This window comes from Armigeres subalbatus, chromosome 1 (genome assembly GCF_024139115.2).
Source record: "Armigeres subalbatus isolate Guangzhou_Male chromosome 1, GZ_Asu_2, whole genome shotgun sequence".
NCBI lineage: Eukaryota > Metazoa > Arthropoda > Insecta > Diptera > Culicidae > Armigeres > Armigeres subalbatus.
The window spans coordinates 309,306,127-309,319,564 of NC_085139.1; the positions used below are offsets into that span (position 1 = coordinate 309,306,127).

At 41.8% G+C, this 13,438-nt stretch overlaps 1 protein-coding gene and 1 long non-coding RNA gene across 3 annotated transcripts in view; one reads left to right on the plus strand and one right to left on the minus strand.

Moving 5' to 3' along the window:
* Nucleotides 1-2,532: 2,532 nt before the first annotated feature.
* LOC134207906 (uncharacterized) lies at nucleotides 2,533-3,493 on the minus strand. Its single transcript, XR_009978444.1, has 2 exons — nucleotides 3,356-3,493; nucleotides 2,533-3,286 (listed from the first exon to the last, which is right to left on the minus strand). It is a non-coding gene; the product is annotated as an uncharacterized LOC134207906 (long non-coding RNA).
* Nucleotides 3,209-13,438, plus strand: part of LOC134207904 (paternally-expressed gene 3 protein) — a 164,630-nt gene continuing 154,400 nt past the window's right edge. The window contains exon 1 of one of the 2 annotated variants that reach the window (XM_062683948.1): nucleotides 3,209-3,341. The gene's annotated coding sequence lies outside the window, so the exon portion shown is untranslated. Of the gene's footprint in view, nucleotides 3,471-13,438 lie in introns of both variants that reach the window. The other variant, XM_062683949.1, reaches the window with a different exon arrangement.

The following is a 13,438-nucleotide window of genomic DNA, read 5'->3' on the forward strand; positions in this document are numbered from 1 at the left end:
TCAACGCTTTCCAATAGTCTGCCAAGCTCTTCGATCTCCTCCACTGATCGATCCTTTTGTAGGATTTGCTTGCGTAGCTCATCCGATCGGCAACCTTCAGCAATGGCATCAATCAACATAATATCCAAAACAACCTTTCTACACTTCGTTGGATGCTTCTCAAGTCCACATTCGTCTATTTGCTGCCGTACTCTCAACACAAACTCCGCAAATCTTTCGGCTTGGCCCTGTTTTATCTGTCTCAGTTTATGACGTTCTAGCACGTCTTGTCGAATTGGTTGAAAGTATCGATCGAAAGCTTGAATTGCCACATCGTAGAATTGTTTCTCTGGAGTAACATAGGGAAACTTCTCGCTGTCCGGTAATGTTTTGAAGAGAGCCTGCAACTGTGGTCCACCGAAATGAAGCAGTTTTGAACGCTTTTTCTTCTGCTCGAATATCTCCTCTGACTCGAAATAGCATTCGCGTGCTCTTTTCCAGATTTCCCATTCTTTATGTAGCCTGCTTCTTTCGACCTCATCTCATCGAAACTGCGGAATCGCTCAAGTGATAAGTGATAAAAACTCGCCAGCGATTAAGAATCGTTTGAAAATTGTATCTTGATTTGAAGCATTTACCGTTACATTTTGAACTCTTTTTCCTTACTACCATGAAACCATAACGCCAAATAGAAGATATAACGGGATAGTTGACAATTTGCTGATATTAGTAAAGATTAATCTTTGAATGAAAATTCTGTGTTTTTTATCGCTTGAGGACAAAATTTGAGAAGTTGTAGCCGGCGACAGCTCGCCTACTGTTTTCATGTGAAAAGTTTTCCCATGAAAATTGCATTCATTATCGTTTGATGATGATTCAGCACAACACTGGGTACCTATATTGATTTTCATCTTAAAAATCATAAAAAAATCCAGAAAAACACGATAAAACGTGAACATTTTTCATGGACAATTGCGATAAAACTAGCATGTAAATTATGGTGAAGTTTTGACAGTCAGCATTGCTTACAAGTAATCAATACTGTATCAAAAATTCCATGACAAATAAGTATTACTATTTCAGAGTACAAAAACGAAAAACAATATGGAAATATATAAAAAATGTTGTTCACTTTTGACTCGGATTTGGGCTGAAATACTTCTCCGTGCGATGGTTACATCACTGTGGTTGTATTAAAATCTTCCGAAATTGTATATGCCATTTTTTTACGTTTTCTGTAAGATTCTTATGCAAAACTGTATTAAAATCTATGACATGAATGCCAGAGGACTGGTGAAGTGTCGGAAATAAATAAATAAATAAATAAATAAATAAATGTATTAAAATCTACCATTCGCTGGTTGAGTGAGCCACTTCAAATGGCCGATAAGAAATCACTGTCATAAGACGAGATTAGCACAATTCCACCACTTCGCATTGCTTTTATAAATACTTATTTCGACCTCAACTGTAAGGTCGTCTTCAGTGTCTCGTACTTGACTCGACTTGGAGTATTTGAAGTCGAGTCAAGTACGAGACACTTATGACAGTGAAAACATTCCACTAAAAAAGAGCTAAATAACTTTCTCGATATTAGTATTGTAGTAACTAAATTATTACATTTGTTTTCTACAGATATGCTGATATTTCAACCTTGGCTGTAATGTAGAGCCATTCGTTAATATGGCCAGTAATAGTAATATCAAGTCTATTTATCGGCTTCGAACTCTACCACATTCAATCCGATAAGGAATCGCGAGCATCGAATCGAATCTCGACGAGGAGCCACCACCACCATCGAGCACGCAGAAGCATTTGCTCGAGTCCAGCCGCTACGGACTACCATCCCTGTTGAAATTTTTCGCTCGCTTCTGCGACGCCATCACCGTCAATGCGTCGCTGAATCTTTCGTTCGTTTTTATTGTCCTATACCATACCTTCCGAGATTCTTTCGCTGCTCCTTTTTCATCGACATCGCACTCTGCGACCCATCCAGCCACCCACCCACCGACCCTCCAACGAGAACGCCTCACCCACCACCCTACCATTCCGACCAATAGCGCATCGCTGCTGCCGGCGTGTTATGGGACAGAATTCAAAAAATATAGGAAAAATATTATTTTGCCTACACATATTTATCTTGCAAAATCTGAAAACAATTAACAGCAGAAGAAAAAATCTTTGAACCCAAGAAATTACATGAGATTTTTATAAAAATATGCCATAGGACAAATTGCAAAAAAAAATTAAACTTAGAGTTAGTTCTGCAACCCTTGGATGATGCAAAACCATCGATGCTGATTTGAAGTAAAAATCGTATTTCTTTCCATAATATAATTTGAACAAAAACACCTGAGCACATGTCGTCATTGACGAAAATGCACATGCCTAATGTGGTAAAGACTTAAGCTTTTGATTGTTTCTTCAAAACTTTGGGCATTGCAAAAAATGCTTCAAGATTGTTCTTCAAAGATCGTAAGACTACTACGCGACTAAATTTTAGAATATATCAAAGTAGATTATTCTCTGGGGTTGGTAGATTTTGATAATTGGAAGATAATTGTAATCAAAGTTGATATTTCATGCAATGTCCAACCACATTGTGGTAATTTTGATATACATTAATTCTGATTAAGATTCGGCATAAATTATTTGATGTTCAAACGACAATTTGATTTTATTGAATTTAGTTTCTTTCGCTCGGAACTTTTTTCATGTCAAATCTTTTGCCAGTTTTCACGGACTCTGAAGATAAGATTAATGAAACTTTTTTGTAAATTAAAATATTCTCCTGCCCCAGCGTGTGCATGCCGCTAGCTGAGAGATTTCCTCCAGTTGTCATTTTCGCGTTTGCGGGGATGTTTTCGCACGGCTTGTTTGCCCGTCCTCGCTTCAAGCCGAAGCAGCTCGCGCTATAGGTAGAAGCGTCGACCGCGAGAGAAAGAGTGCAGTGCAGCAGCAGCAGCAGCAGTTAGTTCTATTAAACAACATACACACGCCGCCGTCGTCGTCGCTGCTACACGCTGCCTTCTCCTGCCGTGGCTGCCTTCTGTTGCTCTTGCCACTGCTGTTGTCTGCCAAGCGAACCGCGAGCGAGCAGCAGCGGTCATAGTGTGTGAGGACAACGACGGACGACGGCTCGCGAAAATCGATCAACTAACTTTAGAAGAAAAATCGGCCGTGCGTTTCGCATTCTCGGGGAGTAGTTTCTGGAGTGGATCCTCCTGTGCTGTCCCGTGGACAGAGGACTTGATATTCGAACCGGAGTGTTCGGTGATTTGTGGTGACCAGTGGCGAGTGTTGTGTGCTGAAAGAGGATACCGAAGGAGCCGGAGCATTACATTTCGGGCGAGAACCTACAAGTATTTAGAATTACAATTTATGTTTTTGTGAAACTAGCTGTAGTTTATGCGCGGTGAGGACCCGCAGCAAGCGCACGACGGTGGAAATACAGGCATTCCGGATTACGGACGTCGGCGATGATTCGCAGAGTGAGTTAATTCTTCGCCGAAAAACAGCAATTGCACGTGTGTGATATTTGGTATCTGAATTTTGGGTTTGACGGAATTGGCTCATCCTTTGCCGAGGGTCATCCGATCCAGTCGGTCAACGGGTGTGTCCATTTCGTCGCCGTCTTTATTCTTGGAAACAGGCAACGGCGATGATGCAAGAAAAAACAATAGCAAAAGTCATAAATCACTACTTGTTCGGGGGGGCCTCTCAAAGAGAGCTAACTTCACTTGTACTAGTTGCTGAACTTTTTTTTTGTGAAAAATCTACTTGACGTGAAGCGGTGGAGGACCTTTCGCTGTGTCCAGTGCGATGGTCAGTTTCCAAATGAAGAAGAAGGTCTTCAAGGCCTATGTCATCTACGGCGACATCTCCTCCCTTCTCGGACTCGGATTCGTTCGTAATCCCTCCGTAATAAGCAAAGAAGGACATGCATGCATATGTACGAAGCTGGACAACCGGGGACCGTCGTCGTCGTCTTGTTGATGTTGATGGGGTTACCCCCGGTCCCTCCCAGCCATCGTCGACGGTTCTCGCCAGCCAGCGCAGTCTTCGTCTTCCAAAATTATTCGCACTATCGTTTCGGACCAGGCCAAAGCGTGCATCTTAATACATATGATGTGTGCTCGAGTGTGTACAGAACGTGTTTTCGTGTAGGTGTGCATGCGTCCAAGAACGGGACCAACAACAGCAGCAACAACTTCAAAGCAAACACAGAGTCATCGGGCCGTGTGTGGAAATGGAGATGATGATGCGATGGTCAGTTCGTATATGCAAGCGCATTTCGTACACAAATAACGGCGCACATGTGTGCATGCAAATAGATCACAGCATGCCGTGGAAGTTGTCTTATTGGACTTGCACCGCAGTAGGCCAGAATGGGAAGGAAGATTCGCACGAAGACGATGAGGACGACGACGACGGTGGAGTTCGTTTTGTGCTGCGTCCCGAGAACGTGAACAAATTATGCGCGTACAATACATTTATTGCTTTTCTATTAACGGATAATGCTTTTATGCATAATAACGAACATCAATAAACATTCTTCTAAAATATTAAGAAAAAAGAGCAGCAAATTTTAGCTTGGATTAACCTAGCTTGACTTCAACTTAGCTATCAAATTTGCTGTGTTTGGCAATTCTGAAGTTAATAGATGGCTGCATTGTAGAAAACGCTGAAATTTAATCGTTAGAATATATGGAAAGCACAGACAAACAGACGTAATACTAGAGAAATCACCATCGATCATGACTTCAACGATCAATTTGAACTTGATTGATTGCGCGTTTCACAACTAGAGGCGCTAACGTCGTAATCCTTCGAGTTTGACATTTCACTCCAGCGCCTTCTGGTGACAATGTCATACGAAACATTGTTTCGTGTAACATGCTCGCTAGATGGTGGTATAGAAGTTGGACGATGGATTTTTGAGATAAATGTTCAAGCTGTTACGTCTGTTTGTCTGTGTGGAAAGTATTGAGGCGATATTTTTATATGTTTTGTCTGTGTTCATGCACTTCTTCTAAATTTCCGGTCCCTAGCTTAGGCTAATTCGCCGATTGGCTGGCTGATCCACTGCTCCACTGCCACGTTGTCTCGATCTCTCGAATCCTGACTCCCCCGGTGAAGGAAACTTCCGCACTGATGGACGCTTTCGCGCATTGTGCCAACTTTGTCTTCGGGTTGCAGAGGTGGTCCGGCAGTTCCGCCGCACTGGCGGTGCCCTACATACTCGAAGCGCTTTATTCTTCATTTTTCAGCAAGTTGGCTGATCGAGTGCCAAAGTCGGTCCGACGATTACGGTTGGATGAAGACTGCGCTGGATTTCCCCACGAACCGACGTTTATTGGCTGATTCCTTTTCCATCTCCGTTGAAGTTCTGACTGCATTTGCGTCACGACTCTGCTTACCGCATTCCACGTATCTTTATCGTGACACATTCGCTCTGCGATGTTGCCGCCCTTATGGGAGCTATTCCTCTACCAGCTTCAGGAAACCTCGGGCAATCAAACACCACGTGCTCCGGCATCTCTTCAACGTTCTTATATTCAGGGAAAACCATAAATTAGTGTTTCCGAACTGATGTAAATACTTCCGGAAGCATCCGTGGTCCTCTAGGAACTGCGTCAGGTAAAAAAATAATTTGCCATGCTTTCTGTTCATCCTCGTCGACATATTCGGAATGAGCCGCTGAGTCCACCTTCCTTTCTCCGTACTGGCCCACTCCTGTTGCCATCTCGCAATCGAACGGATCATCACCTTCTTCCTTACGTTTATGGTGTCTCTTCGCCGATAACTCTCGATATCTTCCTCCAGGGTGATACAGATGGGTAGCATCTCAGCAATAACGCATACTGCCTCTGACGATATCGAACATACTTTTCATCTTTTCTCGGTTCCGCTTGGTTTGCAAAGGGCCTCTCTTAGCCGCTTGGTAAGATGCGCGGTTACAAAGCAAGACCATGCTGAGGGTGGCTAGGTTTGATTCCCGGTGCCGGTCTAGAAATTTTTCGGTTTGGAAATTGTCTCGACTTCTCTGGACATAAAAGTATCATCGTGATAACCTCATGATATACGTAACTTGGCTTAGAAACCTCGCGGTTAATAACTGTGGAAGTGCTTAATGAACAGCTGCTTTGAAAAGCTGCGAGGCGGCAAAGTCCCATACAGCAGTATCGATGACGAGACACTAGCCAGCAGACACCTCGAACTGCTTCTGGGACCGCCAACGTTTGGCATGATCCTCGTTATCGTGTTCATTGCCTTCGCCGACTTTTCGTAGGCGTTGTCGACATGGCTGTTGAAGGTCAACCGGTCATCAATCATCACTCCCAGATGCTTCAGTGATCGCTTTGATACAATCTCGTGCCCTTCTATGACGTTATTTAGTCCGCTGGATCGCTTTGCAGTTGCTGACTAATAGGAAACCGCCTCCACTTCTTCGAGTGTCTTGCCCATCACTGTCAATGACATGTCGTCCGGAAAACCCACGATTTTTACTTTCCTGGGCAGCCGCAGTGTCAGGACTTCATCATACATCCCGTTCCAGAGGGTTGGGTCGAGTATGGAGCCCTGAGGAATATCCGCTGTAACACGCATCGACTTTTGCCCTTCGTTCGTGTCGTACGTACACCAGGACTCTGCTCTTGAAGTAGCTCTTTAGAATGTGGCAAAGATATATAATCGGGAACCGCAACAGCAATGGCTTCAAAGCTGGCATGGCCGAACGCGTTCTTTACGTCTATCGTAACCACTGCGCAGTATCGATCTCCTATTCGCTTCTGTCTGGATGCTTTCTCAGCACTCTCAAACGCTGTTCGGATTGCATCCATTGTCGATACTCTTTAATATGTCGAGTAAAGTACGAGATACTGAAGACGGCATTACTGTTGAGGTTGAAATACGTATCTGCCAAAGGTACAATCAAGTGGTGGAACAAGTAGGCAAAACTGCATGTTTGACAGTTCACGCTCACTCTTCATACACTTCGTCAGCTTTTTGAGGATGATACTCTCTAGAAGTTTCCCAACTGTGTCTATCAGGCATATAGGCCTATATGAAGCCGGATTCTCCGGCGGCTTCCCTGGTTTTGGCAGCAGTGCCAGCCTCTGTGTCTCTGGATAATTGCCGACCCTCAGAAATTGCTTCTTCTTGGCCACCACGTAGTCGGATTCTGTTTCGGGAAAAGACCCTCCACAATTTCCTTCACCATAACGAGGCATATTTCAGCTAGCGTCGACGGGCCTTTGATCTTCGCCATTACAACGCGGTACGCGTCACCCCTTTTAGTAGCAATCTGACTTGCTAATCTTGATTGCCCGTTTCAATGCGGTTTTAGCCTCACCTTGCGCTTCTCTCTCTCTCTCTGGTTCCGTCCTCGCTCTCTGTGCCCGCCTCTTGGATCTGAGACAAGCAGCTCGTATCGCACTGAGCCCTGAGACTCTCGTTCCACCAGTAGGCTGGACGCCGATTGCTCCTTGGCTCCAGTTTTCGCGACATTGCGGCATCACAAGCCGTTACCATCCTTCTTATCAGTTCGGCCGCATCAACGTTCTCGAAACTGTTGTCCGGTCGAAGTACCTCAACAAAGAGGTCCTTGTCGAATGCTCTCGTCTTCCACTTCTGCTCAACGGACTCTCTTCACCGTGTTGTCCCAATACAATAGCGAATCGCTTGGTGATCGCTATGGGTGAACTCTTCGCTAACTGAAGGACTACAGAACGTGATATCGATGATAGACTCCCTCCTGTCTCTCCAAAATGTGCTATCGAAACCTTCATTTCACAATCGTACATCTAGCTTCGCCAGAGCTTCCTGCAAAATGTAACTTCTCGTATTGGTGGGGATTCTCATCGATTAGTTTTCGGCGAAAAATGACAAAAACAAAACTTTGCTGGACTGTCCGGACGTTTCGGTCGATTTATTGGAATTCGACCATTTTCTGAGGACAAATCATATAGTCTGAGTCTGTTAGAAAATAAGTGACTGGAAGATTTGTCCGCAGAAGATGGTCGAAGGCCAGTAAATCGACCGAAACGTCCGGACAGTCTGGCAAAGTTTTGTTTTGTCATTTTTCGCCGAAAACTAATCGATGAGAATCCCCACCAGCAATTTCGCGGCGATTGATCCATTATAAACAACTTCTCGTATTGGTTACTCTGCTGCTCCACTCCACAGCCCAGGCATTGAAATCACCTCCCATTACTACCGGCCTTAGTCCGATCAGGCTGTCGGTTAACCGCTCTTGCATCTGGATGAACTGCTCCACTGTCCACCTTGGAGGCGCATAGCAATTGCACGAATCCTTCACATAAACGCTGAGCGATTTTAATCCATTGAAAAAGGACCAATGAAGGTACCGAAACGTCGGATCAGAATTAATATAGCGTTTTAGCTGGTCATCAGACTGCATAGCCGATAAACACTTCAACTTCTCATAAACTCTCTACCACTTCTTGGATAGGAAATCTTCCCATAACTTGTATCATAGCCATTCCCGTTCTCTCAGCCACCCATTTTCCGTTATCATGGGGATCTCGACACGGCTCTGCAATTATATCTACGTCACACATCGTCTCTGTGATTAACTGTCATAACAGTTGCTGTGCGGTTTGGCAGTGATTCAGATTAATCTGAATTATCTCCATTACTGCTGGCCTGTGAACGCCCTCTTGTATGTAGGATATTTGTAGCCACCCGTTTGATGGTCATTTTCAACCTCTGGTGTCCTGTCCTTCACAAAATGACCTGTTTACTCGCATTTCCAACACATGTTGGATCTGTCCGGACCTTTACAAGCTCCTGCCTGGTGTCCGAAGCCCAAACATTTGAAGCATCCATCCGCAGATTTGCTCACTTTCAATGGGCGGAGGCTTTTCTTTCTTGCACTACTCAATTTGTTTTACCTCTTTTCGCTTCAACTGTCTAATTATTTTTTCATTCTGGCCTACTACGGTGCTTCATCCGTCTGCCGTTTCGAGGGCGACAACGTCATCTGGCGTATGCCTCTTGAGTTCGCCTGGCCTCCCGTCCTCCGATGAGGTTCTGGCTATTTTGAAAGTTACCGAGACTTATGTGTGCTTATGTACTCCCCACCCCAGCCAGTTTCTTTTTCCCTTGCTTATTAGAGTATGACGGAACTATGCCGATATGGCCCTGTTCCGACGGAGCTAAGACAGCAGGAGCCTTAGTCAGCACTAATGTGCGCTCCGCTACATCGAACCTCAGCGCTAAATCCTTCGGATATTCCTCATGAATACCTACAGAAATTGTTTAAGGGATACCTTCGGAAACTTCTTTAGAAATTTGATCAGGACATGTTTCAATTTGTTCAGGACAATTCCTTCGGAAGTTCTTCTTGTAAAACCATATAAAATTTCTCCCGTAATTCCTGCAGGAACTATTCCGGAAATTTCGTTGGAAGAATTGCTCCAAGAATTTATTAAAGAACTAAAGATTAGCTCAATACTAAATGAATTTTCGAAAAAGTTTCTAAAGGTGTGAGATATAGACCACCCTATTGATTTGCACTCTAACTGACTGTCAGTACTTATGTTAAACCCTGCTACAAATAGATAGCATTTGGAGACCAATCATCGGCTTTCTCATGACTACTCTCCACACACTTCGTACGCATAAGCCCTCATTGCGGAGACTCGGTCTCTTTCCACGTTGGACCATCGTCGTGACCAGACGCAGACAAAAGTAAGCAGTGCTACTCGCTGCACCGGCTGATTCTTTATCGAGATTCGGGCGCTAAGACGCCACAAAAGCAAAATTTCAAAGGAATTTCCAGATAGAATTTTTGAAAGAACTCTTAAAATAATTTCCAAATGATTCCTAAAAGAATTTCTGAATTAATTTCAAATGTGTTTCCCGAAAAATTTTTTAAAGAAATATCCGAAGATCTCAAGGAATTTCTAATTAAATTTCCGGAGGAATGTCTGAAGGAATTCCCAAAACAAAAATCGAAAGAATTCCTGAATGAAATTCTGAAGAAATTTCGTAAGAGCTCCAAGAATGTCTTCCTAGAGTTTTCGAAGGGATTTCTTAAGGAATATTGGCTGAGTACATTGAAATAAAACCTGAAGCAATTGAAAAAAAATTAAAAGAATTCTCTTACCAATTTTCGTAGACCGTTTCCAAAAGAAAACATAAATAAATATCCGATGGAATTCTCCTAAGGGAATTTCGGAAAGGTTTTCCTAATGCAATTTCCGTAGGTATTTCCGAAGAATTTTCCGTAGGAATTCCGACAAAATTGCCAAAGCAATTACTGATGGAATCTTTGAAGGAATTCGTTAAGGAATTTTCTAAGAAATCTCGGAAGGAATTTACGAACAAATTCTCAAGACGCAAGTAAGTATTCCTCAAAGATTTCTAAGGTTTTCCCGTAATGTGTATCAGGTATTAGGATATCTAGAACTCGCACATCTTCAATGCATTTTTTTTTTGATATCGAAATTTTATTTTGATATCGACTCGATACTAAAAATATTTTCTCGGTCACTCTGATGGTTCTTTGGAATAATTTTCCAAGGAACTTCTATTCCACATCTCGAATATGCTTCAGTCAATGGTTCTTTCATAAGCGACTCATAGAGGAATGGATGTATTATAGACCAATTATTATTTTGGAGTTCGGATCATTCGATTTATCCAATTAACCAACTTATGAATGATGCATGATATAATATCCCAGTAGGTCCATTGGGTTGATAAGACTTCAATTATTATTTATACAAGCTACTACAGACTTTTTAGGTTATACAAAACGTCCTGGAAGTCGTAATGTTTGAAATTCTTAGAAATTTTCAGCAGTTTTTTTTTTGACGTAAACTACGTCTAAGGGGAAGACTCGGATACAGGGTGACAAATGAAAATTTCAAAATTCGAGACCGTCACGAAATCATGTAAGATTTTGAACTTTAATAGCGCCTTTATCTTCCGATGGATTTCTGAGATTTATATATCAATCGACTCGTAAATTCTTTACCAATTTGTCAATTATATTGAAACTTTGGGTTATGAACGTTAAAATAGGGTATCGGATCATTTTGGCAGCACCCTCTTTTCTTGTCCGCAAGAGTCTCGTTTCGGCCGTCGCCGTTCAGTGCGGTTGGCTTTTGGACTCTGCTTTTTGTGCGGTGTTTCGCACAAAAAGTAGAACAATGGAGCCGGACCAGTGACCGCGGTCGAAACAAATCTCGCTTAACTTTTCAAAAGGACCTAAGTAACATTTTTTTCATGAATTAATTTGAATAGTGCAATCAACAGAACAACATGAAAGCTTTTGATTGCAGTACTCAAATTAATTCATGAAAAAAATGTTACTTAGGTCCTTTTGAAAAGTTAAGCGAGAAATGTAACAAAAATGCGTAATGTAGTAAATGGTGTATAAAAGGTGATACAGATAGGGGCATGTTTGTGCAGGCATGAGACGATCAATTGTTATCAATGCCAATGCCCTTGCTAGTAATGCAATTGACGCTTTGATGTTGCATGAAGAAGAAGAAGCAGAAAGATGAAGTTTTTAAAACTCTTCCCAAAAATTCTAGTAGAAATTTAATTTAAAACGTAAGAGGTACGGGGTTGGACTTTTCTTCTACTGTATGATAAATACAATATTACTATTAAAAATTTTATTTTGTGATACTACACTTAATACACAGTATAAGAAAAGTTCAACCCCGTACAAACATGCTTATGTTAAAAAACGACTTGGGAAAAATGTTGAGCATTTTTTGCAAACTGAAAACTAATAAGGCCGTTACACAGATTTATTAAAAATTATGATCTCCGCAAAGTCGAGGGGGGGGGGTAATCTTTTTCTTCTTCTTCTACTGAATCGAGCGGCGTGAAATTTTGAATGCAGAGGTTTTTGGGGCCGGTGAAGGTTCTTAAGATGGTTCTAGACCCCTCTCCTCTTTGAAACCTGGCTCCTATACAAATGAAACACCAATTTCATCATAACTCGAGATCAAGCAAATGGAACCAAATCTGGCGTGGGGAGGTTTTGGAAGATAAGATATGTTTCTGTGATGGTTTGCAACGCTTCCCCCTTCTGGAAAGAGGGGCTCTCATACAAATGAACTAAAAATTTCTGCATAACTCGAGAACTAATCAGAGAATAAATCAATTTTAGGCGAAACAAAGTTCGTCAGGTCTGCTAGTAAAAAATAAATATTAAAATGGAAAAAAAATTAAAAAAACTCCTCGGATTTGTTAAAGAATGCTTTGAAAGTTTTGTTGCCCCTTAAATTGTTATTATTGAGCAAAACAATCCGAAGGGGGGGACATATTTAAAAAAAAATATTTATATCGGCCTAATAATATTTTGTCCAATTAAATGCACACCTGAATCAGAAGGATTTAACTTTGATTCAGGAAGTGTGAATGCACAGATATTTTTATAATACGTTGGTGCAATCATGCGGTATTTACTGTATACGACAAAAGCTTCGGAACGCATACGTTCTTGAAACAGGCTATATGAGTTACAATAGAGCTATCACCTTCTTGCTCCCTGATTCAAAAGTCTTGCAATAATATTAATAAAATGGTTGTACGAATATTTTATCCATAGTGACACTCAGTGTTGATAGAATCATACTCAAATCTGAATCATCGGGGTTTCATGCACGAGCTAACTCGCCTGCGATTCTGTAGGGGGAGCATCGCGCTTGAGTTTCTCGGCCAGAATCGCATCGCTTCGCTCACTCACCGAAAAATGATTTCGTTCTAAAAAGCGTCAAAACGCAATCGAGGCGTATGTTTTGTTTATATAGGCTAGGTGTACCAGTTGTGGCTATAGCACCAGTTGTCGCACTAGTGCTTTATATGCCAAATGACCAATCAAATCACCGCAAACCAAGTTCATATCGATAAAGCATATTCATATGACACGATAACACCTTTGATTTCCTCCAAAACAAGCAAAGCATAATTGTAAACATTGATTTTGCTTAATTTTTAACGTCCTTTGCACCAGTTGTGGCACTAGTGGTCCCAATTTGGCCAGTACCATAAGAAAACAATGGGATTTGCCAAATAAGGAACCAAAATTAAGAATAGTGCCACAACTGGTGCATGCGTTCCTATTATGGATTAATCAATTTTGAGAATAATAACAGATTTTATTGTGGTTTTCACAGCTGTTGTAAGGAGCAGGATGTAAAACCTTTCGCTTGATATATAAAGTCCACCCACATGCCTTTTACTTATTTTTAAAAAAATAGTTGTTCTTATGTATGGCGACAATTGGTACGCCGACCCTATGCAATTATTAGCCATAGTCTAAGACGAAAAACAGTTAATTCAATTCGTTGAATGAACACCTAAATATCATGGAATATGCAACTTGCGACTCGAATCATGAGCAAATTTACTACTCGCGCGCACAACCAAATTAATTGGGTTTTGGTACATAATTGACATTTTATGGTTTCTA